At 37.4% G+C, this 20,729-nt stretch overlaps 1 long non-coding RNA gene across 2 annotated transcripts in view; it reads left to right on the top strand.

Moving 5' to 3' along the window:
* Window positions 1-645: 645 nt before the first annotated feature.
* LOC114923260 overlaps window positions 646-20,729 on the top strand; it is a 23,239-nt gene continuing 3,155 nt past the window's right edge. The window contains exons 1-4 of one of the 2 annotated variants that reach the window (XR_003810597.1): window positions 646-686; window positions 795-834; window positions 2,105-2,159; window positions 13,098-13,169. This is a non-coding gene — a long non-coding RNA (uncharacterized LOC114923260). Of the gene's footprint in view, window positions 835-2,104; window positions 2,160-13,097; window positions 13,170-20,729 lie in introns of both variants that reach the window. The other variant, XR_003810596.1, reaches the window with a different exon arrangement.

Below are 20,729 nucleotides of genomic sequence, written 5' to 3'. Positions count from 1 at the left end.
ACCCCTCCAGCTCAGGTTTGGCACCGAGCCGTGGCTGTGCAGCTCTTTGGCCGTGCTTGACGCTTGGCAGCCCTCCGGCCAGCTCTGCTCTTTATTATTTGTCTGGAAAGCGGCGGCGGCGGCGGCGAAGGGGTAGGGGCGCGGGGAGTTAGAGGGCTGATCGACAGCGAAGTTGACCAATGGGTGCTCTTTTTTTGACCCAGCCTTGGACTCGGGCAGAGAGGTAGTTCTGGGCCTCTGACACAGTAGTTAGAAGGGAGGGGAAGCGAGCTAGCTCGAGACCGTCCCCTTTCTGCCAACCAAGCCCTGCTGTTGGGTTTCCAAGCCTTCCCTGGTCCGTGCCTGGCGATTGGTCGGGTGGTTCTAGGGCTGCTAGACTGGAGGAGGAGGAAAGGAGGGGAGGGGGGTTTTACTTCTTGCTACGGATTATTGCAGACTAAGCAGTCTGGCTCTGCAGCAGCGAAGGGGGAGGGTGTGTGCAAGGGCGCGCGCTCGCTCGCTCGCGCGCTCTGGAGAGCAAGGGAGAGCTTGGCGCTGGGCCAGCTACCATCAGAATTAGCTCATTGTTCAATATAACCAGCATAGACAACCAAAGACTGAAAGAGAGCGAGATTTTCCCCTCTTGCTGCTGCCCCCACCCCGTTTCTCCCCTCCCCCCGTTTTCCAAGGCTGCACTCAGAAAAAAGGTGCAGTCATTCCTTCCCACACCCCTTCCCCAGCCTTCTCTCTCTCCCCTTATATAAATTCTTTTCTATAGTAATGCTGCCCCTTTTAAACTCACATTTGTATTTCAGATCATGTAGAAAGGAGAGAAAGTGAGAAGGGGAATTTGTCGTAAGTATATGCATTTTATCCCCAATGCAGAATCTTTTGAAAAGATTTCTTCCCTGTTTTTTTTTTTTTATTATTTTTTCTTTGTCTGGTTTCCTTTCCTTTCCTTTCTGGAATATCCTTTATACCGTTTCTCCTCTACTTTATTGGGACTCTAGTGGAGTCGTTGGGATTTTCCCTTTTTTTATTCTTGCTTGCTTCGTGGGTTCCACAGAAGGCTGTGTAAAGGAAGGGGGACAATGCAACATGCATAGATTTAACTCTTTGCCTTTCTGTGCAAAGGGAGGATTTAGAAGCTTGGATAGTAATGGTTGCCTTGGGTGTATTTTTAGAAACAGGCATTCTTCCTGCAACAGCTTTCTACAAATTTGAATGTTCAGCAATGAAGTCTGGAATGACTTCTTTTTTTTTAATTATGCATTTTTAGTGCAGATTCCATGAATTATGTTCAGAATTAAATGTGATTTTTAATGGAAACACATTTGGTGTACAATTTCCTCTACCCTTTCTTTTAATAAAACCCACCAACCTTATGTTCATTTGCTCAAAGCCGCCTAGATTTTTTCTTAATAAAAACTACATAATGATAAAATAGAAGTTTCAGACCGTGCATGTGACTTTTTAAAGGAAAATCACTTTGAGGTTAATGTAACTGTATTCTGCAAACTGTAAATCAGCTGATTATTTTGCAGCAAATTGAATGAATTCTGAGGCAAAAATGTTGTTGTTCATAGCCTTCTCAGAGAAAAGGTGTAAGCATGTATTTAGTGATTGAGGTAGGTTATGTAATGCATTTCCAAAAATATCCCCTCTCTAGGCTATTACGCTTTGAAAGTGTGACTGTAATCCTGCAATCTTCAATGAGGGGGAAGACAGCTGGTAGTATGTCTGAGAACAATGGAGAAGCTATGCAGCTGACACAGAAAGCACTATTTTTGTCTTCTCTGGTTTTTTTCAAGTAGCTATACTCTAAATCCATACTGCATTTCAAAGAAGTGTGGCTCTAATATGCTAACTACGGTATAATACATTTATTTTGGATTGGAGGGGTTATTTTTGCAGATCTGAACTCCTTTGTGCTATGTTTAAACCTGTGGAATATCCAGTATACAGTTCAGACTAAGGGATCAGGACACAGAAAGGATATGTGAGCAAAGGATTTTACAAGTATTTTTTCTTAACTATTAGGTTATTTGCTTTCTTAAGTTTTTGGGCAAGTTGCCTCCTATTTGGTGGGATGATTTGAGTTTTTCTTTCTTTCAATCTTTTGCAGAGAATTTTCATTTTGCTGACAGTGAATTTCTGAGTCTTAAAAGAGTGCAAGAATGGTAAGAATGTTCTAATTTTTTAAAAAAAATTAAATTGGCATATTCTTTTAACATATCTCCATAGACACAATATTTAAAATGCATGTACTGAGATTTTGGGAATGTGCCATGCAATGAATAATGCACTTGAAAAGTCCTTGTGAGTAAATTTTTCATTTTCAGGAATGGAAACTTGCAGCCTACCTTCTAAAATTAGGGGGTTTTTTTTAAGAAGATTTTTTTTTCAGTATATGCATTAAAATATACAACAAGATTATTTTTAAAAAAACAAAACTAAATTGCATGTCAGTATCCAGTACATTACATGTTTCAAACAATCATAGTTGACAACAGAAATATCTGAGATATAATGATTTTGCTAAAAACAATTTGCTTTATCTTTTGAAAAGAATTGTTTTATCTTTTGAAAATAAATATTTGACATACTTTTGTAAAAAAGGAATTTTAATTTCCAAAGTAGATTAAATGTATCTCTGCATGGTGTATTAATGTTTGTATGAAAATATACCATTTATAATATGCTTCTCTTTCCTGTAATATAATACTACTAAGATTATTTCTTCTTTTTATATTTTTTCATATTAAATAGGTATTCATAAGAAACTTTTATTGCAATCTCTGATTCCAGGATTCTGATGATAATAATAATAATAATAATAATAATAATAATAATAATAATAATAATAATAATAATAATAATAATAATAATAATAATAATAATAATAATAATAATAATAATAATAATAATAATAATAATACAAAAACAAAATGGCCCAAGAATTAGTATCATATGTACTTATCAGTTAATTGGGAGAAATTATAGATAGTCCACTTTACTTGTAAAAATAGCAAAGTAAGGGAATACCTATTATAAAATTTGGTAAGCCATTTTGGAAAAAGTTGGAAGGCTAACCTTTTTGCTGTACTAATTGTTTAGTGATAATGTCATTAGTATCAGAAGAAGACACTATTGTATAGATCACCATTGAGCTAACTTAATTTGCTATGAGTTTATTAGATTAAATCTGACCTGTATTGCATTTATATTGTCACAAAACTTTATATAAGATAGAGGCAAAAAGCAAGGAATCTTGTAGATATTTTTATGTGAAATAGGAATGACACTGCAGTTGTATGCATACTTCACTTTTGTCATATTTGAAACACTTGTTTCTTAATATAATTAGTTCCTTTAAACTGAAGTTCAGAAATATATCTATTGCATAAGAATAAAGTCTAAATAAAATTACTGGCTTATTAATTACTTATTATGAGTAAATCTCATTGATCATGTGGGATTTTCTGAACAAATATGAACTGGACTAATTTCTACTACAACATAATAAAACTAAGAAAATATGGTAGGGTTTTTTTTTTCCAGGTCCAACTTGCCAGAAAACATAATGAAGAGTATTTTTCAAGAATTTGTATATGCTCTTTTCCTTTTTGGGGGGGGGTTCCTTATTATTTAATACATTTTTCAATAGAAAACTGAAAGTCAAAATTGTCTGTGAATATTAAGTTACTTCTAAGTATGTCTGTCAATGGGTTTCAGCACCTCTGGCAGCTGGAATTCTAACACTGCCTTTCAATGCTTCTCCCACTCCCTAAAAAAAAAATCCACTTTTTTATTTTGGGGAAAATAATGAAGTTGCAGGAGGAACAGTATAAGGAAAACTTACATTGGAACTCTACTGGGTGACATTAGATAAATTTTATGGTTATTTTAAGAATCCTTCAGTTTACATATTTTGGGGGATTTATGGTATCCCATTTGACAAGATTCTTAGTTTACTGAAAGCAAAATGGCTGAGAATTAAAATTGAGATGACAAAATCTCAACTACCCAGCAACAGTTATAAATGTCAGTTGAACATGCATGTAATAAATCTAACCACAGCTATGTATCTGTCTTGACATAGCTGTATATTAGCTAATGCCATAAAATTTTCTAGAATTTTTTTTGTAGAACAGTTTTTGTTTAAAAAAAAGTTCATATACTAAAAAGAGTTATTTAGAAGTAGAGCCCACTTACTGCATTAGTATTATTTATAGGTAAGATAATATTATAGTGCAATACTCTTCTGGTAGAAGTAAGCTCTATTGAATTCAGTGGCTTGTAACCTGTAACATAGAATTGCAAGGTTCCAATTTAATTCTACATCATTAAAATTGCTTTGATAAAATTGCCTAGTGAATTAAACCTGACATTTTTTTTATTCTATATCAAGTTCAAGTTTCTTATTTGGTCATTAATCAGCAACATTAATTCTCTATCTGTACAAAAACTTCATGCAAATTTTTAGTGGCTTCCAAATGATTGAGGAACACTAGAATTCATGAGGATCTCTTCAGATATTCGTCCATATTTCATTTCCTGAAATCTGGATAAATTAAGAAACATCTCCAACACACTGTGAGAAGCTATATTGTTGTTCTTATTTATTGCTATCGTTAGAATTTTTTTATATCCTGCCTTATTTGTTTGTTTGTTTGTTTATAACATTATATAGCCAGCTATCTTGTACCAAATGTTGAGCAACTCACAACCAAAAAATAAAGTAACCTGTATTTACAATAAAAATGTTAAAACCAAAAGGCTTGGCACCATAGCTAAACTTTCCCATGCAGTCCATAAGTTCCTCTCAGCAATCTCACCCTATCCCAGTGCTTGGGGGAAAAAACCAGATTTGAGTGCTTTTCAAACGATTAAAAGTGGGGGGAGGCTGCATACTTCCTGTGTCCCAAAAGATTTAAGGAAGAGGACTAGGAGTGTGTCCACCCTATTCAATATAGTTGGATGGGCATATGTCCTTAGGGAAGGGAGTCCCACAAATTACCTGATCTTGTGCCATATGAAGCCTTAAAGTTTAAACCAGCACTTTGAATTGCATCCAGAAGGAAACTGGGAGACAGTACAGCTTGCGCAACAGGAGTGTAAAATGGGCGAACCTAGGGGCACCCATTACTTCATGCTGCAATATTCTGGACCAGTTATTACTTTAGAGTGGTTTTCAAAGCCAGCCCCATATAGAACACATTGCAGCAATCCAGATCGGACATGAACAAGGCTTGAGTTACTATAAGCAAGGAATCCCACTCTAGTAAAGGGCATAGTTAGAACACAAGGTGATCTGCCTAGCTACACCTGCCACCTGCTTAGGAATCATGAGTCTAGGTGGATTCACAAATTGCACTTAGTCTGGAATAGTGCCACCCAGTTCAGAGTCAATAGACAACATATTACCCAGGTGTGGGAAGCCAAAGATTCAGAGGCCACTCTGTCTTGCTGGTGTTGAGTTGAAGCCAGTTTCTGCCCGTACAACCTCCAGGTACTTAGCCAGCATTCCCGACAGCATCACCTGCCTGGCAAGGAATGATGTATCGTCAGCATACTGAGCTTCTCCAACAATTTCATGTATATGTTGAAAAGGAAAGGCAAAAGATCCAAGTTCTGAAACCCCCACAAAAAGTGCCTTTCGCTCCCAACCCCTGAAATGGTCTAGAAGGATAACATTGTAAATGGTATTGAGAGCCACTGAAAAGTCCAGGAAGGCCAGAATGATTGTATCAAGTCCTTCCTGAGCTCTAAAGATCATCTACAACAGTGGTTCTCAACCTGTGGGTCGGGACCCCATTTGGGGTCGATCGACCATTTCATGGGGGTCGCCAAGCAAGGCTGTCCGCCATTTTTTTCCCCTTTTCCGGCGGGTGCCTTACCTCCCTTGGGCTGGGCCAGCTGGTGGTCGGCCTGCTCCGTCTCTGCCACTTGCCAGCTACGCCTCGGCCGGCACAGGGGACGGAACCACGCATGTGCGGCGCTCCCGGGCAGGGAAAGTCCTCGACTTACGACCGGTTGGGTAGTCCTCGACTTACAACCGGTTTAGTCCTCAACGTACGACCGGTTTAGTCCTCGACGTACGACCGGTTGGGGTCGCGGCATTAAAAAGGTTGAGAACCACTGATCTACAAGCATGTCCAATGCTGTTTCAGTGCTGTGATCTGGTCTGAACCCAGGCAGAAAAGGATCCAGATAATCTGTTTCATCCAGGTCCTTTTGTAGTTGAGCACCAATTACCAATGTCCACAACTTCCCCTATAAAGAAAAGGTTGGAGATTAGATGAACATTTACTAACACTATTGGATCCAAGGATGGCATCTTGCGAAGGAGGTACACTACTGCCTTCTTCAAGGTAGGCAGTACCATTTCTTCCCACAAAGAGGCATTAAAACCATGTGGACCAAGCCAAGTGCTACCTCCCAGGAGGCCTTAACTAACCAGGAGGGGCATGGGTCCAGAACACAGTTTGCTGAACTCACAGTCATGAGGAGCCTTTCCACTTCTTCTGGATCAAATGGTTCAAAGTCCCCCCAGATAAAGGGGCTTAGACTTTTTTATGTATAAAAAAACAGAAGTTATTTTACATATAACTCAAAGCAGCAAACATACCTAACACTGCTGCTTCCACATAGCCAGCTTTCATTCCTAATGGAGACCTAGAACTCACAATCTCTTGGTTTCTAGGCCAGTGTATGGTATTGTTGTATTGTTGGATTAAGAGAGAATATGGGAAGTTCTGATATGCAGGTGGAAGTATCGATATAAAAAAAAGGTAAAAGGAGTCCCTGCGGATTTTACTCCATTACTAATTGCTGACTCTAGAGGATCGTGCTCATCTCTGTTTCAAGGCCTTTGAGCCAGCGCTGTCTGAAGACATTTCCACGGTCATGTGGCCAGCATGATGTCGTGGATGGCTGTTACCTTCCCACTGAAGTGGTACCTATTTATCTACTTGCATGCTTTTGAACTACTAGGTTGGCAGGAGCTGGGACGAGGACGGAAGCTCACCCCGTCATGCAGCACTTGGATCTCAAACCCTGGCTGTTGGCTTTTCCAGCCAACAAGCCCAGTGTCTTAATTGCTGAGCCACCGTCCCGCCCAAGACTTGGTATAAACTCAGTGTTTCCTTGCCCTTCTTTTTAAAGTTTATGAAATGACTTGGTTCTGTCTGGTAAAGATATTAATGCCAAAGTGTACTTTGATTTTCTGACATGGTTTTATTTTGCATTTATCTGAAAGATACATAGCAATTTCAACAAATATCCAAAGCACAATAGTACACAATTCATGCATTTCATTGTGTGCTTTTGGACAGAAACACAAGTACTAATGGGAGATCTTGATATATAAAATATATTTCTAAAAGAATCTTCATTAAGTATTAATAGCTAGGTTTCAGCAGTGTTTTTTCTTCCCAGAAATTAAGATTATGCTTTAAAATACTATGTCCTCCAATCTATAGATACAACTATTGATACATTTATGCAACTTTTATGTCTGGGCTTCAGCCTTTAACTTATGACTCACTTTCTGAGTTAGTGCTGTGTTCCAGTTCTTAGTCTCAGCTTTGACCCTTTTCTCCAATTATGCAGCTGTGCATTGCCCTGTGGTTTGACTTTCATCCCTGGCTATTATTCTGGTGTTGGGGTTTTTTTTTTGTCTGATATTCCTAACACTGATTGCCAGTAAAGCTACATATACTGCTACTGTAGGTCTCTAGTGACTGGTTTTAATAAAACCTGATTAGTCTTGGTTCTCCATAAGACTATCATTGGGCTCAATATGCATCATGGTTCACAATGCATAATTCATAATGCATAATTTAAATAATAATTTAAAGGGCGAGGGAACTCCACCCCATGCAATATTTTTCTGTTTTCATTCTATTACTTTATAGTTAGCCCTCAATGTAGGATGGCAGTTGGGAACAGAATTTCCATTGCTAAGGTATGCATTCTTAAATCATGACCGCATCACTTAGGGATGGCAATCCCTGCAATCCTGGTTACCGTTGTTAACTGAATCTTGCAGTCGTTAAGCAAGAAAACTTCCTGCTGGTTTCCCATAAAGTCAATGGGAAAGTTGGCAGGAAATTGCAACACCCAGGCCAGAAGGGAAGTAAGCGGCTGACACCAGATGGGGGAAGAAGTGAGGGGAGTACAGGTTGGGGACTGTGTGGGAGATGCCAGAGGTGGGACAAGGGTGGGTGCAAGAGGCACTGATTGGGAATTGTATGGCATAAGTTAGGAAAGGGACAAGTGGGGGAAGGAACACTGAGTGTATGGCAAAGGTTGGGGAGGGAGCGAGGCTAAACAAGAGGCACCATTTGGGGAAGGTACAGCGTAGTAATGAACAGTGCATGAGAGTGTGCAGGAGACGCACATGGATTAGGAAGGGTGCAGGAAAGTATGGTGCAGGTTGGAGAGGATGCAAGAGGCAGCAATGGCTGTGGAGGGTGTCCAAGGGTCAGGAAGGTTGGGGGTTCTGGTATGCATCACGTTGCAGTACAGATTGGGAAGATTGCAGCGTGGGTTATGGATGGTACATGGGTGTGCATGAATGACCAGTACTGCGCGAGTGCAAGGGGCTGGGGAAGAGTGTGTAAGTGGGAGAGACTTAGCACAATGACTTGTGGCTTTCCCTATGGGCTTTCCATTGTCTTTCTGGAGAAGCCAGTAGGGAAGGTTACAAACAATGATCATGTGATAGATATTGCAACTGATTATAAGTGCAAACTAATTGCCAAGTGCCCAGAGTATGATCATGTGACCATAGGGGTGCTGGAACATCCAGAACTTCGGGGGTCAGTCTAACCATCATTCAGCACCATCCCAGTTTCAAACTGTTGTTGAACAAATGGTCATAGATAAGTATTATCCATATTCCATTGGCCTCTTCTCTGCTTGCAGTGCAGTAAGCCTAAATTGAGTGAGATGTCAAATTCTGAAGGGTGCCATGACATATTTAGATCACATTTTTGTGGATTGAGAAACAAGGTTTGCAACCTCTGCTATCGTATGTGTAGTCTTTGCTGCTTCGTTGTTCTTTGCAAGAGGAAATCATACATTTAAAGCAGCTGAGGCTGATGGAAATTGAATTCAACACTTCCATTTTATCCAACTGGCTTCAGCATTGGCAGAACTATTCACTGATATTCCCAAGAAAACACATATGCTCTATTGATTCTTACCCAAAAGAATACAACACCACATTACATGCAGTATTATACTTAAAAGATCAAAATTTGGAGAAATTCAAATGCCAGATATCTGAAAACTGTATGTTCGCTCCTCTGTGTGCAGTCTTTCTAAGCCTTCAGGGTTCCTTTCCAATTTACCAGATGGGATCGTCTTTGCAGAAGATTCCAGAAACTGATGCAACCTCTTCTTATATGTATAATCTGCATTTTATCAGTGAGTTCTAACTCAGCCCTTCATGTTCAGTGTAAGTGAAGAAGTTATGTGTAAACAAGACTGCTTTTCATACACTTAAGCTCACATCTGCAAGAAATTTCCTTAAGACATCAGATACTTGTTCATGTTATCTGCATACTGATCTTTTTTTCCTCACGTCTTCTCCCATGGTTATACAGTTAAATATGATCAGAATGTGAACTTAATAGTTTGTTTTGCAAAACAAAAAATGCAAATAGTATGAAGGATGCTTTCGTGATTGAGAAGAAAACGTATACTGGTTTTAGTTACTTGGGATTTTTCCAATCTGATAATACGGATATTTAGTGACTTCAAATATTGGATGCAAAAAAACAAGAAAAGCTGTATAGTAGAAGAATGCAAATGAAAATGTAGAGCCAGAGAGGAGGAACCAATGGAAAGAAGATAGGCATTCATCATGAAGACATTTTGCAATGGCATTCACTCTTTTACTCCCAAAATCATTAGCCACTTGCTGCTGAGCATTGATTGCTACTACAAAGTAGATGGAATTAAGCCAAAAAGTACACTGGCCTAATTCTACTGAGGAAAGCTACTATCAGAAAGCATACTTGTCCTTAAACGTTTGCATCAGCTCATAGGTAAATACAGACACACTAAAGTTGTAGATAATTTTGTTTGCCTTGTCCAATTTAATTCTTCAGTTGATTAAATCTGAGCCTTAGAGTCAAATCTGATTGAAGCAAACTACATGCATTGTAAAATAAATGAAATGAAAACGAACCTTTCAGTATTGATTAGTAGTAATTCAAATACAGGTTACTGAGGATGGGGAAAAGGTATAGACTAGTATTGGAGGAGATCTCTTATCAGTTTCAAAATACTGGAGAGTTTTCTGCTGAGATTCCCACTTTATGAAATGTTCTACATGAGGTACACCTGGCTCTCTCAAAGAAAGATTGGCTTTTATAAGAAAGTTCTAATCTGTATTTCATTAATTATGATCTTGGTTGCCTACATATGACCTCCAGAATGAGTTGCTCTGATTTTTTTGTAATTTTTAAAGATATTTTTACAGTATTGCATCTCTACTTTGCATCTCAGAATGTGTTCCAAAAAGGAACAAAAATAACACAGCTTTACCACTAAATTTTCTGTGGGTTGTAAATACAAAAAGGAAAATAAAGTCTCCTGCTGCAAAAACAGGCCCTTGTCCTTTAAAGGTCACAGGTATTTATTGTAGAGTAATATTTGTTTTAGGTGATTGTATTTTTAAAAGAATATAGGTAGTACTTGACATAGAACCAATCACCTAGCAACCATTGGACCCCAGAAAAGGTACTTGTAACTCAACTTTAAAGTTCTGATGTTACCTTCTTTAAACCAAAAGACTCATTAGCCCAAGAAGAAAAAACAGGACTTATCTACAACATATAGGGCAATGGTGGCGAACCTATGGCACGCGTGCCAGAGGCGGCACTCAGAGCTCTCTCTGTGGGCACATGTGCTGTCGCCCCAGCCCCGACTCCCTCCGCGGCCCCCTCACCAGCAGCCCCCCGGAGGAGAGTCACCCCCGGGCGGGGTCCATGCGGAGCAGCGCATCCAAGGACATGGCAGCTGGGCAGCAGGGACAAGACTCTGTCCTCGCGCCCCATCGCGTGCAGATGATGCTGCAGGGTGCGGGTGGAGGGCATGGCCATCGTGCTGCAGGGCTGCCTGGGCAATCTGCGGCGGACCATGGAGGTGGATGGCCCTGCGGGCGGACGGGGCGGAAGGCGGAATGGGGGGCGGGGGTGGTTTTTGGGCACTCGATCTCTGAAAGGTTCGCCATCACTGATATAGGGTAAGGACTGTCACAGCCATTATATAGGATAGACAGGCAGAAGACCATCAAAACGCATCCATGGACGCCAAACTAGTACTTGAAAGATAGGACTAGTTCCATGTCTCCCTAGATTCTCATTTGAAGCTCTAGACTAGAGAGAAGGTGGAGGTAGAGGGCAGAACTAGAACAAAAGAGCAATTTCCATCAAGTGAAGGCAGTATAGGATACTGTCATGGCAGTCTACATCTACAGTATAAGTTTAAAGTTCTTTTATTAATGAAGAAGTGTATTATTCTTTGTAATTACTTTCCCCAAACTGGCAAAGCTCATCTTTGTTATCTAGCTGGCTGTCAGTGAAAAAAAGTCAACGAAGTTCTAGCTCTGGATTCTTCTGAATGACTATAGAAATAGAATTAGATACTAAAGTAGTTGTCATAAGTCATAGAACTGCAAGATTAACTGGAAGATCTCTGATAGATGGCCATCTCTGTTTGTATGCCAAACAAATTACTTATTTGCATTTGAAAGCAACATTAAACTAGAACATAAAATACACTTAGTTAAAAAAAAACAAAAATTGAAGATTCAGGAGCATATCGTACAGAGAGATTTAAGTTATGACATCGGTTATAGATGAATATGACCAGAAAGTCAATCCATTTTGGCAGTATTGTGAAGTAATTCTTGGGTATCTTAAAGATTACATTTGTATCACATACAGCTACAGGATATGTTCTAGTTTATCCCAGAATATTAATCAAACGATTATAATGGACTAAAGGACTTCAGGATTTATTTGAAATCTCCACCCTGTAAACATGGAAAAGACAGTTCCATTTTTCCACTACATTTCTCTTTAACCCTTTACTATGCTAATTTTCTCCTTATGGCTTTTTGATATAAAAAAACAGGTCTGTTTTTCCTGCCCTGCCCTGCCAGTTTTCCACAAACATAGTGGGGAGGCCAACAGGGAAAGTTACAGGTTTCCCCTGTTTCCTTGTGTTTGTGTGGTGTGGCAGCCTGTTAGCCTGTTGCCTTAATCATACACCAAGCTGGCTTTCTAAAATTAGAGTTTAAGTAAATTAATATACAATGTTACCAAAGCAAAGAATGGATAAAGAATATAACTCTGGCTTTAAATGTTTGTTGGGATATAGAAAGCATGTTGGTTAATACAGTAACTTTTAATCATACAATATACAATATTCTTTATTGGCCAAGTGTAATTGGACACCCAAGGAATTTGTCTCCGGTGCATAAGCTCTCAGTGTACGTACAAACAACAAAGTAGTATAATCATATGATATCAATCGTAGAAGGTAATAGGGAAGATGAGAAGGATAATAGTAATAAAGCCCTACTACTTGGGTAAATATTCTTAGATATAAGACAGTGCTGTGGGAATTGTGTGTTCAGAAAGTGATGGTATGAGGAAAAAAACTGTGTCTAGTTGTTTTGGATGCAATACTCTATAGCAGCATCGTGAGGGGAGAAGTTGAAACAGTTTATGTCCAGGATGTGAAGGGTCTGTAGATTCATGTAATATTATCTATTTTAACTGGCAACAGCTGTCCAGGATTTAAGACAGTCTATTCCAGCTCTACCTTATGAATGACTTCTTTGAACCTGGGATACAAAGCATCAGTTTTACCATTGATTCAAAGCCTTAGCCTGTTTATAGATAAGTGCAAAATTAGAGAAAAAAATAGGACCAAGTTAAGCAAAAAACCACTGGTATTTGCATGAGAAGTGTGGGTCAAACACTTAATGCCTAAGACATATCGCCCTTAAAAGATGTTATCTTTATGCTTTTGATGATCAATTATCCAAAGACAAATCATGACAACTGCTTGTTTTATGTCATTATTATCTATAGGTTTATCATCCAAGGCTCACAGTCAGCCTGAAACATATTCCAATGAGCCATGGACATGGAGGATTTATTAAGGTATATTTATTTGTATATTGCTTAAAATCTTTCATTAAATAAAAAGACCTCAAAGTGTAGTACTAGTTGAGATTATTTTATGATTTCTAGAGAATGAATGCTGAAAGTCTGTGTGTGTATAAACTACATGTATAACAGAATGCAAAAACATTTTTGAAAACTTTGCACATTTGTATGTTACCATTAATATTTGTATATTACTTTGTCTCAGGTAATTTATAACCAATTTAAATTTTACTAATACTAAAACATAGGTTTGTTGTTGTATTATAAATGAATAATAAATATTAGTCTTCTGGTTAACTTTAAATGTATAGTGTTAAGAGACAAGTATCATCTACCAGATGTAACCCAGTAGCAATATTTACAGATAGAACAACATTGTTTAGATCAGCAGCATTTTCAGCTCTTGAGACACTGAGATAATAGAACAACTTGTTAAATCCATTAAAACTAAAAAAAATCCACTATTAGTTTTTATTGATATTTGTTATCAATAAATCAATTTGATATACAGATCCTAAGAAATGAGTAGAATAAAGAATTAATGGTTCCTGTATTGCCTAGAAAATGGGAGAATATTTTAACTTCTATAGAAAAAATGTCAAATTTCAGATCATGAGTTACACAACAAAAAATATTTAGAATTTATTGGACTCCACTACATTGGTATAGAAAAGGATTATCAAAACCAGCATTTTGTTGGAGATGAAAAAGAATGCTGTTTCTTTAAAATGCACATTCATACAATGTCTTACAATTACTAAGTTACTGCAACAAAAGATACAGTTTTGAGATGATGATGATGATACTCTTGGGAATTACATAACTAGTACTTTGGATCTGACAATCAGACAATGTAAATGAATTCTACGTACCCTTATGCCAAAATATTGATTTTTGCATTTTGGAAAGATAAATGTATGGTCCCTTTTATTCAATGAGGGCTGATTGCACTTCATAGATTGCAGATTATAGATATAGACTTTGTATGGGCAAATATAATCAAATAAATGTATTAGAAATATATATGTGCTTAAATAATAATTAAAATAGATAACTATATATAGAATTGTAAATATTTACTATTAAAATGATTTTTTTGTTTTTTCCTTTGTTGTATTTTTTCACTTTCTTTTAAAAGCACTTATATCTTCTATTTTTTTTAACCATATAGGTATCTATAAACAAATCTTTAAGGCATCAGTCATTCAGTCCTGTTCAGCAAAAGACTAGGGTTACCAGAGATAACAGCTTATTTATTTTAAACTTGATCATCACATAAACCAACTTTATATTCATCCCCTTTACTTTTAACATTCTTGATCATTAATCCCCCAAAATAATGTCCTAAAAGTGCATTTCTTCTCTTTTTTTTCTTTGTCTCTTCTCACAAAATTCTTCAAAACTTTAAGAATCTTCTTTTGTAAATCCAAAATAAGAAAATTATCCAGGTCACTGTTTTGATTTGGTAAGGCATCAACTGGTTTCATCTGTATGTGCAGTGTGGCATCTCCTTTCACATTATTCCCATACTTAATGATTTTTAAACCCCCTTTCAAATCAATCTGAGTCCTATTCAGCAAAGGTTGCTCTTTTTCTATAACAGCTTCTAATGGCAGACATTTTTGAAATTTGGGTCCATTGTTCACAAGTATCCTTCAGTGCAATCAATGTTAAAGTATTTTGCTCTATTTTGTATTAGTAAGTCGAATGCAAGTGCTCTTCTCCTTTAATTGTAATCTTTAGTTCCTTCTGGTTCTCTTTACCCTCTAGTGTTGAACCTTCGAAATCCCATCTTATCATATTTTTAACTATTAAAAACAACAGTATTTTCTCATGGGAAGGATTCCTATAATTAGTTTCAAAATCTTATTTCAAAACATTTGGTTTCTTAGTATGTTTGTAACTTTCTAAAATCAACGTTCTAATCACTCTTTTACTGTTTATTAAAAAAAATTAAGAAAGAAAAACTTAAAATTGTATAAAACTTCTTTGAAGGAAACACACTCAGTATAGTAAAACTTGTCATTATGAAGCTTTCTAATATGGAAAAAGCAATTAAAAAGCAATTTCCAAAAGTCATTAAGAAAGGAAGTTTGTGATACAGTATCCCTTTGAAGGCACCAAATTGCAGCTTTGATTGCAATACTGTTCGTTCATCTGCCAGAGTTCCAACTTGTGGGAGAACTCTGCTTTGTAGTCTGCTTGTCAGGCAGGAGTCCCCAACCCCGAGTCCATGGACCAGTACCGGGCTACAGCATGCCAGAAACCGGTCTGCGCAAACAAAGCCGCAGGATGCAGGAAGCACGTGAAACCGCGCCCCCTCTGGTCTGCAGAAAAACCTCTCTCCACGGAACTGGTCCCTGGTGCCCAAAACGTTTGGGGCCTCTGTTGTAAGGAACAACTGTTTGGATTAATGTGGGTGATCCCAGTTCTCTCTTTGTCCAGAGAGGAATTGTAAAGAGTTGGTCCATTCATCGGCTCCTCATTCCACTGTGGTTATCTTCAGTTCTCCATATTCTTTGCCAGAAGTTCCTCTATAAAGAGAAAACCTTGACTATATAAACTCATTTCTTTATGTATTTCTTTTTTGTTCTTTCTTCACTATTTTTTTAATTTTTATTTTTTTATTTTTTATTGTAATGTATCACAAAATTATTATAAAAAAGAACATAATTATTCCATTCTTTGTCCATATTTCATAAATATTTACTGATGGCTTAATATTTGGGGAATAAAGTTGCTACCAAGCATAACAATCTGGTTAAAAAGCAACTTGTTTATACTCCTAGAATCCATGTATATTCCAACTATGAAATACAAATAGTTTTGGCTTACATCCATTCACTCAGCAAGCATTCAAAAATACAGTGGCACTGAAAAAATGGGGATAGATAGGCAGGTGCAGGGAATTGAAGCACCGCTGTTGTTATAAGTGTGGTCAGCTGCCAAGTCCCTGAATTTTGTGGGTTATGGGGGGCTGCAACAGCTATAACTTTGGTGATAGGACATAAATACCATTCGTTCAGTCCTGCCATAACTTTGAATGGTTGCTAAATTAATGATCATTACTTGAGGACTACCTGTACTTAATAATGATTTATAAAGCATCAGATTACATTACATTTATTTGAGTTGGAAATTGGACATTAAAAAGTTGATGTACTTTCTTGGGGATGCTGATGGGTCTGATTTCATGCTGGCTGCAAAAATGGCCAGTGATAAAGCCATGCCTCTATTTGGGTCCTTCCCATTGTAATACACCAAGGTTATGTCTTGGCATGGTACATCAGGAATTAAAGGAAAAGCATATGGTTCCTGATTCTGAGCATCGTGCATTGTTTTCTTGCCTTTAGTTTATAGAATATGTTTATAAGAGTAGAAGATGAATGAGTCATGTACCATTTTGGTTATAGTTGCAGGAAAGAGGCAACATTTCCTCTGTGAGAAGCTCCAGAGTTAATTCCTTCCATCTGTCTTGCCCAATTTATATTAGGCTTTCTAATCATGCTAATTCCTTAGTTTATTATTTTATTCAGGATTGGACCCCTTTAAGTATCTATTTATGAAGAGGCCAAGGGGTTCATTTAAAATCACATTGCTCCCGTGCTTCTGGACTAGCTGAGTGGGAAAACAATTGTATACCACTTTGCTGTTTCTCTGTGATTTTTCAGCTTCTTTTTTCCCTCCCTCTAATCGTGTTTGTCCTTCAGGGTGGACAAATGAGGAATGCTACCATTGCAACAACTCCATGGGATTCAGTTATACTTCCATAATTAAGCCTTAGACTCCACAGGCAAATTATGTTACAGATGTGCCTAGAAATGTCAGGATTAAAATTTTAATTCAAAGGAATGACTTATAAGCTTCGTTCATACAGTAAAGTTTCTAGGCATCACCTGCCATCTAGAAAAGATAAAGTCTCCCTTTAGCATGATTCCTGGGGTCTACATAGTTTATTTGGCAACATATTAGAATGTTTTTCCATTGCATTCTTCCAGATTGTCTTCAGTTTCAAGTACAATGGTTTCTAAATGGGCACCTCCAAGTACTCATCTGGTATGACCCTACTTAGTTTTTTGAAAATCAGCCAGGGACAGTTAGCTGCTGCAAATTCCCCTTTAGTTTACAGGGCAATAAAAAGGATGTTTGAACAACCTTCTCCAATGCAGCCTTTGAATCAGAATCATAGATTGTAACAGTTGGGAAGGATCCAGTGGCAGGAACAAATATTTTATTTATATAACAGGTTCTTTTATTTATATATGTAGCCTGCCAATGAAATAAGAGAAGTAATGGCAGTTAATTTCTCTTACTGCCACAAATTATGCTTGAATGAGAAATGAATGGTCAGTCTGTTCATTTCCTCAGACTACACTTCAGGCATCACTTCTATTGCTGTATCTCCTGGAATCCCTCAGTAGACCAATGTGTTAACTGGGATTGGGGTATCTAAGTTCACCAAGCTCCTGGATTTCATTATTAGCTTCTGAATTGCTCATACATTTACAGGAAAATTCCCCAAGTATATATCAGAAATAATAAGGTGTCTCGGGAAGATCACTGTAGTTGGCCCAATCACCATAAAAGTCATAGTGGCAACCAACCAGTCTTTTCTGGATCAGAAAGTGATCTGACCACAGTAAAGAGCTGATACAAATTGCATGGATCATACTCAAGATTAGTTGGAAACTCCCAAGTGCTTTCTGACCCAGCATCTAGCCCAAAGACCTGGTCAAGTAGCTCAGGGATTCTTCTGGGCAGTAGGATAACCAATATATTAATAGCATTTCTAACTTGTCCCTCTGACCTAACCTAAGATACAGACATTCACACTCCACTGGCTGCAAATACAGTGTCTTTCAAGATGAACACACGTGAACATTGGATCTGGCATTGAGTCTGATAAAGGATCGAACATCTGTGAGAACAGATTTCAGTGAGGGTACCCAACCAGTTCTCAGTAAAAATGCCAAGTCTTTAGATTTGTTTACCACTAAATTGTGAATTAAAAAAAACATACAGTATATGGGACCTGGCATTTACAAACAACAGTTTAAAGCCAAATAATCCAATAAGGTGTAAATTAAGCTGGAACTGTGTATTGGCACAGATTTGCTGGTGTCCCTTCTCTTGTAATGGCAAATTCAGTATTTTCTGCCTTACATTGCAGATCCACTCACAACTGGATTATCCTCCTGTTTTAATATCCAAGAGCTTAGCCTAGCACTTACATAGGTTGCAGGCTTACAACTATACCATTCTCTCCCCCAAACAGTACACAGCAGGTGTTAGTAATTTGGCAGGGCCAATCACCCTGACCCCTTCAATGAACACACCTCCTTCCAACACACTTCCCAAACTATCAAATGACCAAGAAGAATCATAGCTAAAGATAACCTCCCTCTAAGTGTAACTGTAGATCCTGCCCCTCTACCTTCTACTGTATGGAATCAAATCTGAACTCATTCCAAACATAGTAATAACATTCACAAGCTCTTTTCTTCACACTAATTGAAATGTCTTAAAACTGCCTATTAATTAATAGTTAAATTGAGAAGGCAACCATAACAAGATCTCATCTTTAAAAAATATAGTTGGAGTAGAATCCAATATTATCAGAAATTGCAGAAACTAGAATGGAAGCAAACAAATAATAGAATAGAGGAGTTGGAAATGATCTAAACTATTCCTAGTGATACTATCTCTGTGACCAGTCGTTCACTTCTATCCTCTGGGCCATGTTTTGTGTCTAGAAGAAGTGAAGAAAACATCACCTGTATCTCAAGCTCTTTCAGTTTTTCCCCCTGAAACCTAAACTTTTTTCCATAGCAACTAATACACTTGTAAAGCAAACTTTAGTAGGTTTATTTGAAAATAAATACCATTATGTTCATTAAGTACAACCTGTAGAAAACAAGTTTTTATTATTATAATTTTATTAAAGACTTCATCAGTTTAAACTGTTTTAGCAGACTATGTAAAATAGGACTTTTGGTCCTATTTGGTCAAATTTTATACAATCAAAGAAACTAATTGACCAAAGAAGTCTGTTGAAAAGAAAACCACATATTGTGAAGGAACAAAGAATAAATGGATTTTTAAAAATCAGAACTTAGATAAAGAGGCCCTTTTTGTTTTTCACAGAGGAAACACGTATAAATGGCCATATGGAACAGAACTGTATTTGCAGATCAGTCACATGGGATTTTTATCTCATGATTGTATGGCAGAATTTCAGGATTGCAGTTGTTTTTACAGCTGAATAGGAACTGCATAATACAGTATTTTGTCATACTGCCCAAATCTTTAGTCTGTCTGTGTTTCTTCCAAGTTTTAACTTCTATATCTTCTGACAATAAAGAAAAATATTAACCAAAAAACAAAAACAAAATTATAAGGTGACAATTATGATTGCAAAAGGAAATTCTCCTCCGGTATCCAAATACAATTTTCTCATATTTTCACGCCTAAATCTTAATCGCTGTAATTCTCAAGTATCAAGTTCTTGATTCAAACACATTTGTAAAGAATTGATTAATGTTTTTGGATTTTTAGAATGTAGTATAGTGTATAAAATCATACAAAATAATTTTGTTGTAGAGTATACTATGCAACATAGAGTGATTAGTTTATAATGGTCAAAGGCCATACAGTTCAATGCAGTATGTCTAGTTTTTTAACCCATAATTTCACATACATTAATTTTTCTCAGAAAAAAAGTATAAAAAGAAGCAGAATACATTTTCTCTTGAATGAGAGTTGTCCACTGATACTGTCAATAAGACATTCCATTGTTTTTATGTCCTGGTATTGGTCGTATTGCTGCTCTTGGAGATGGGGACCAGTATATAAAATTAAGCTTACTTATAAGAACAAGTCATAATAGTATTTTGGTTAAAGTGTTGGATTTAAACCCAGGTTCAAACAATTACTTAACCAGAGCTGACTTTGAGCAGACCTTTATTTGTCATCTTATAGTATTGTTAATGGAGGTAAAATCAAAGGTTTCTATAAATATCCCTTGAGTTCCCATGAGAAAAGAATAATGTAATACTGTAATAACAATAAGAAAAAAAGTAGATATCTGATTATATTTTCATTTACTAAGAGCAAAGGAAGGGAAATATAATAATGGATTGTACCTGAGTTATCAGGATTTTTCATATTCTGAAAAACTAAATTGCTTGATTTCTGCTCAGAATAAGTCACAGGAAAAATGTCTGCAGAGTCTCAATCATCCAGGTCATGGTTGTCCCAGAAGTTTTTTTTTTTTTTTCAAAAGACAACTGGATTTTCTTAGTTTTTTTATTTTTTCTTTGAAAACATTTCACTTCTCATCCAAGAAGCTTCTTCAGTTCTAACCAGGGCTTTTTTTCTCGGAGAAAAGGTGGCGGAACTCAAACCTGGCCACGCCCTCATCAAACCCTAGGACCGCCCCTTTAGAGAACAGGAATGCAAGTAAAATTTGGGAGGGGCTATTTCCGGTGTGGGAGGGGCTATTTCCGGTGCGGCCGGCCCGGAAAAAGGTGCCGGAACGCCGTTCCGCCGCGTTCC

The sequence above is a fragment of the Protobothrops mucrosquamatus genome, unplaced genomic scaffold (genome assembly GCF_001527695.2).
Source record: "Protobothrops mucrosquamatus isolate PMUCROS unplaced genomic scaffold, P.Mucros_1.0 scaffold2651, whole genome shotgun sequence".
Lineage (NCBI taxonomy): Eukaryota > Metazoa > Chordata > Lepidosauria > Squamata > Viperidae > Protobothrops > Protobothrops mucrosquamatus.
This window is presented reverse-complemented; position numbering and strand designations above follow the sequence as displayed.